General features: G+C 38.1%; 1 pseudogene; it reads right to left on the reverse strand.

Annotated features, from left to right (window-relative positions):
- Positions 1-3,907: 3,907 nt before the first annotated feature.
- LOC141817135 (uncharacterized) lies at positions 3,908-4,443 on the reverse strand (annotated as a pseudogene).
- Between the last annotated feature and the right edge of the window lie 2,394 nt (positions 4,444-6,837).

Here is a 6,837-nt window from a genome sequence, read left to right on the forward strand (position 1 = left end):
ATCATTTATTGCTACTGAAACATGTAAGCTAGATAAATATCATGGCATACGCATCATAACAAGCACATGGACTAAAATCATAACTGAACTAAACATGATCTTAAAAACTAATTTCACTTCAAGTTAGTAATGAACTTTTGAAAACTTATACATATAGTAAGTGAAAATAGTAATCATCCTGCTGTGGGCCCGGCATTGTGCTAACTATGCGCGCATCCCTAAATAAATCCGAGGTAGCTAATCCCGAACCCATTAGGGTATTACTAGGCGATCTCGGGCCTAGGGGCGATCTCGGAGCCCACCCATGGACGAACTCGGGTCCAAGCACATGCCATAAACAAAAGTAAAATACTTTCTTTAATACTTCTTTTCTTTAACCTTGCATATACTAGGCGATCTCGAGCCTAGGGGCGATCTCGGAGCCCACCCATGGACGAACTCAAGTCTATAATTACTCAGGCAAGGTAAATTATTTTCATAAATATTTTGTAAGAGAAACTAATCTCAACATACATACATAAATTTTTGAATAACTAAAACTATGGATTTATGCATACGAACGGAGCTACTTATACTGCAGGTGAGAGGTACTTACCTTTTGCGCTAATTTCCTTACAATTCTTCCCATTAGAGAAGAAGATCTTCTCGGCGATCTTCCTATATCTACGCGTTCTTATCGCGGAGAGGAGCGTCCTTGTAGAAGAAATTCTCTGGAAACTTTCCTTGTGATCCTAGGGGACGGACTCCTCGTTATTTGAGTTTGGGGCGCCGAGAGAGAGGAGAAAAGAGGGCGACGGCGTTCTGGGCGAGAGGTGAGGGAAGGGTTTTCGAAGATAATCAAAACCCTCTTTTAAGCCTCCTATTTATATTAAGTGATTCCTAGACCTAACTCGCTGATAAATAAAATTCGGTTCCTTTTTTTTTGAAACAGACTTGTTGAACACTTGGTTATTGGAAATATCTTAAAAGTTATAAATTTTTATAGGTCGCGGGTTCAAATCCCGCCTCGGACACTTTATTCTTATTTATTTTTGCTACTTCTGCTAATTCAAAAATTCCAGAAAAATATTCTAAAATTCCAGAAAAATCATAGAATATTTCTAAACTTATTTTTGAGAATTTTTGGGAAATCCCGCCTCGGACATTTTTCCTTCCTATTTATTTTAAGTGATTTCTAAATCTAACTCGCCTATAATTAAATTTCGGTTTCTTCTTTTTTGGAACAGATTTGCTGGCTCTCTTGGTCATTGGAAATATTTTAAGAGCTGTAAATTCTTAAAGGTCGCGGGTTCAAATCCCGCCTCGGATTTTTTTACGCTCCTATTTGTTTTTGCTACTTCCGCTAATCTAAAAATTCCAGAAAAATATTCTAAAATTCTAGAAAAATCATAGAATATTTCTAAAATTATTTTTGAGATTTTTCGGGCGTTACAAAGTCGAAGATAAGCGTAGGTTGTTGGGGAGCAATATGGTGCAATCAAGTTGCTTGAATGCAGGGGCAACACTTGGATTAATGAAGAGTTAATTGAAAAGTTGATGCTCAACCTCTAGATTCGAGCCTTCTTTTATTGGATTCTTTCAGTCGGTCGATCCTCTCTTTCAGTCGACTGATAAAGATTTGATCGTGCTTGATTTCCTCTTTTTTCGATTGATTAATCATTGTGTTCAGTTGACCGAACCACAGTGTCATTCAAGTTCTCGTCCAGGTTCTTGATCGAATCAGTATGGATCTATATGCAATCGACTTTTTCAGTTGATTGATCATCAAGATCGATCGATTGATCCTTCGATTTCTATCCCTAGACAGACCACATCACACTGGATCAAATGATAGAATCCAGGTTCGATCGACTAGTCCGGAGTATTAATCGACTGATACTCTTCTTTCCTTTTAGAGTTAGATCATATCCAACTCAACCTTATCTCTGATAACCGATCAACTGAACCTCCTTGTTTGGTCGACCATACTAATCGGTCTATTGAAAGTCCCCCTAGTTGATTGAAAACTCTATTTTCTACAAAATAAAGTTGACACCATAGCAATAATAATAGTCCTGCAAAATAAAGTTAGTAACATTGTATTGTATTCATGTATGTGCTAGTCTGACAGTAAAAACTATCTAATCTCGACGTTGAAACCTTCATTAGTTTCTTAGTTGGATCAATGTCTAACTTTGATCCAATGTTAGGATGCATCCACGTCGCTTCTTTTTCAGAGGGACCTCTCTAAAACTTATTTTACTTACCTATCAAAATATCCAATCTAGCTAACCTAGCTTGGACTTCCTCCGGTTAGCATCTTATCGATCCCCAAGGCTCCCCCAACTTGATGCCTAATCTTGCTAAAATATGATAGTTTACTTCCCTCATTTATAAAATATGATAGAGTTCTCACCCCTTGAGAAATATTTTCTAGAACTTATTCTAAAGGGTGATTTGAAATATGATAGGTTACAAAATCAGGATTTTCTGGATCAAAGATGAACTCTTTTCTATTCTATAAATATAATGATGGATCTATGGTATTTTTTCTTATTTATGTGAATGACATTTTATTAACTGATAATGATCAAAAGGACATCACAACTCTATTAAGTCTTTTCAATAAAAAATTGCCTATTTAAGATTTGGATAATGCTCTTTTTTTTCTTGGTATTGAACTTATCCCGCACGATGAATGTTGTCTTCTCGCTTAGAGCAAATACATTACTGGACTTCTCCAAAGAGCTAAAATAGATGGAGCACGTTTGGTCTTCACACCAATTGCTATAAATAACTTCTCTGCAACTTCATCCTTTCCTACTATGTCTGATCCTCAAATTTATGATTTTGTTCGAGAATGTGTGACAACTCAACAGTTATTTGTCTCTTATATTTCTACAGAAGATCAATTTGTTGATATTTTCACTAAGTCATTATCCAAACAATGTTTCACCAGACTAGCAAGCAAACTCAACGTCAAAGATCTCCCATTGAGTTTGTCGGGGGGTAAAAAGAGAATTATTCAATAAAAATTAATTATTAAATTAAAAATTTTCTTTTATAATATATCAATTGATAGTTTCTTTATTAATCTGTCAATTGATCGAGTACCCTCACTACAACAAATTTAACTTTCCGTAGTGCGCAATTAAGCTATCCGCAGAGCACATCGCATGCTGCATAACCCTAAGCTGTTGAAACTTATAATACATCCGCAGGGCGCGGGATGCGCGCTGCGAAAAATTGCATCCGCAGCTCGCGGGCACGTGCTGTGAAAAATTGCATCCGCAACGCGCACCCGCGAGCTGCGAAAAATTGCATCCGTAGTGCGTACCCTCAGCTCGGCTGTTTCAGCTCTTTAGCCTACTTAACTCTGACTCCCGAGTTCATGTATAGATATTCTTGTTAATTAGGACAAGCTAAGACAAGTTTTTGTTGTTCTCTCACCATCCTCTAAATATATATATGACTTCCACTCCTCACGAATAGAGGTGTGTGTGTGCCCAATCTACATATACACTCAATTAATCTCCTCATTCTATTCCTTCTTCCTTGGGGAAATAACTTAAACGCCGAAGTGACTGAGTCAGGGTACCCTTGGCCTCCCTTCTCATCTTCTGGGTTCTTGCAAGATTAGGTAGCTCCCCGCCTTCTCTTCTTCCCACAAGGTCAGCTCGTTTACCAAGTGGCTGGTGACATGTCCAGGATCGGAGGTGATATCAACATGAACAAGAACAGTGCGTGAGGAGAGGTTGCTGCACAACACGACCTTCTATCCCAACAGGACACACACGCAAAGTGTAACGCCTTCTAATTAAGATTTCAGAGTACTAATTAAAGACTGCGACATCCATAATTAATTAATTACATTGTATCACACGATCGATCGAAGCTCATGCGCGCTAGCTTCTGTTAGAAAGGAACCCTAAAACAACCACCAGTGAGGCACCTTCTGTTTCTCCAAGCTCTTTTCAACAATGGTGTCCAGACTTGGCTTCCACCTTCTGCTCGAATACTGCCTCATCAAAACCTCCTGATCCGAGCACCATCCATCTCTTACCTCTCTGTCTGCCCACGCTTCCTCTTTCACCAGTACGACTTCCTTCGGTTGGCCTCCAAGCAGTACTCTCAGGAAACTCCTCGCCGGTTTCGCTAGTTGCCTAGCCGCCGCCAGGACCCGCCGCGCCTCCGTCGCCGACAAGCCGACCGCCGCCTTCCCGGGGGCCATGGGGAGCATCACGTACACCTTGTCAGGGTCCATCAGGTGGTCGGCGGGCAGCGGAGTTACGTGCTTAGTGCCGTCGGCCGCAGCGACGCGTGCTGCAGGTCGACCACGAACTGGCGAGGGTGCTCCAGCATCAGCTCGGCTACCGGCGTCGGTCCGTCGAGCTCACGGAGCGTGCCGTCGGAGAGCACGACCATGCCGACGTCGGCGACTCGGCAAGAGAGAAGATTCCCCATAAAGTCTGATCGCCTGCAGACATTTGGAGGAGCTCTTAATTATAATCTGAAGGTTCGAACTTCAAATGGTGCAGTTGGCAGACGTTGATGGACCAAATCCATGTAATGAACAAGTCAATTCTCGGCCAAACTACTATACTTTATATATAAATTAGGCGTTATACGACAAGCTTGAAACAACAAGTGCAGACTAACGACCCGTATTTGATATATTATTTAAGACTAGATAAAAATTATTGGTGTGTCCCGTATGTGTTTGTGGAATTGGCCAACCTGCCGATGCTTGCTGGGGGAGGTTGGTCGAAATGCTTGTGGGGAGGTGTGATTTTTTTTTTTAATGAAAAGGAATTGTTTTACGTGAGTCTCAGGTCGCATTGTCAGTTGGTAAAAGGGAAGCAATTTTAATTAATTATTTTTCTAAAACAGATGAAAGCGATTCGGTTTCCATCAAATAGTTAGATATTAAAAAATAATAAATCCAAGTTATTATATATCTGTCATATAATGAAGGGGTGGCCGGCCCGGTCTATATATCAACTTGACGGAAAAGTTTCCCACCTACCACAAAACGAGTGAGTTAAATCGGGTCAACCCACATATCTGTTAAAAAAATAAAAAATATATAAGAAAAATTTTAAATTGTGTTTATAATTTGGAAAAAGTCAAATTAAACATTTTAAATTTATTACGTAAATGGATCAAGGCCATTAATCGATTAATTTTTATTTTTATTTTTAAAAATGAAATTATATTTTTAATCTTTAGTTGAAAAGATGGAATTCGATTACGCAGATAGTGGGCCTAAGCGGGTCGGTCCATCTAAATCATCTTAAAATAAATTAGGATAAAATTTTAACTCAATCTATTTTTAAATTTTGACCCTTCAACAAGTCTGTTCTGCGGATCAATTCGAGGGATCTAATCAAAATTACTAGCTAACTTAGGGACCAGTTCTCCGTCAAGTGTACATGTTAGACGGCCAATCAGGATTGTGGAAGAAGAGTTGGTGTTCGCTGGTAAACTACGTGACTTAGTTGTGATCATATGACGGGACGGGATGGATCGGGTCAGTCTATCTATTTGATGGATTGAGAAATCTCTAATCTAATTCAATCCAAGACGAGTTGCTAGTTAGCTAGGCCAACCTACGAGTCTGTTAAAAAAATAAAAAATATATATAAGAAATATTTTTAAAAAATTAAATTTGAATTACAGTTTAAACATGGTCAGATTGAAAATTTTTAAATTTGGATTGCGATTTAGACGGGTCAAGACCATTAATCCATTGAATTTTCTATTTTAATTTTAATTTTTTAAAAAAATTAATATTTTTAATCCGCGGACTGACCCAAGCATGTCACGGATCAATCCACGTGGATCGTGAGCTCTAGGTGGATTAGTCCATCTGAACCTATTTAAAATAAATTGATAAAATTTTAATTCAATCCATTTAAATTATTTGACGAAATGGATCAATTCGACGGACCTAATCTAAATTGATGCCTTAAGGACCGGTTCTTGCAAGTGTACATGTTAGACGGGGAATCGGATTGTGGAAGAAGAGTTGGTGTTGTTGGTAAACTACGTGACTTAGTTGTGGTCAAGGCCAGTGCACGATGCGACATTTCACTTTGTGTTCGGTAGAGAGTCACCGTTCCGTTCATGAATGGGAGATTTATTAATTACTTAACGTACGGCTCAGATTCCGGTTTGGTTTTGTTTTACTATTTTTTTTAAAAAAAATTAAGATAAATATGATAAATTCGTACATGATTGTGTTTCAAATTTATTGAATAAGTAAATAGGAGGAAAAATTATCTACTTATGATTTTTTAAAAAGTATTTTTTTTCTAGATTAGTGTTAAAAAAGGATGTATTAATTAGACTTCCCTAAATACCCCTTTAAAAAAGTAACTTAAAAATGAACCAACAATAAATAAGCATACCTTCATGCTCAGTCATGTCCCCGGAACCGCATAGTTAAGTTGATTATTATATTTTTTAGCAGACTTACACTCCGAGTTGGGTCGAATTTGGATGCCCGTCCTCCGTCGTAGCTAACTACAACTTCTCGATTTATCTTCTCATAGATGTATTAATTATTTTTTTAGGGCCGACCGTCAACTGTTGGGATGACATATTTTATTTTTTGCTGAAGAATTGAGGTATGTTGAGTCCTAATGTATGCCATCATTTTTCAATTTTGATCAAATTGAGTTCGTGTAGTAAATTTTGTTTGTGCAATTATCCTCTAAGTGGTTTCATATTTGATCATGTTGTTTTGATATGTTTGAAAAAGAGTTTAAGTTAGATTTGTATATGTTTTTGATATGTATGTGGAGTGTGTAGGGACTTGGAAGGATACACATGAATGTTGATTGGCTTGATGGTTTG

The sequence above is a fragment of the Curcuma longa genome, unplaced genomic scaffold (genome assembly GCF_044706935.1).
Source record: "Curcuma longa cultivar G26 ecotype Majalengka, Jawa Barat unplaced genomic scaffold, ITB_CL_G26_1.1 contig_19411, whole genome shotgun sequence".
Taxonomy (NCBI): Eukaryota; Viridiplantae; Streptophyta; class Magnoliopsida; order Zingiberales; family Zingiberaceae; genus Curcuma; species Curcuma longa.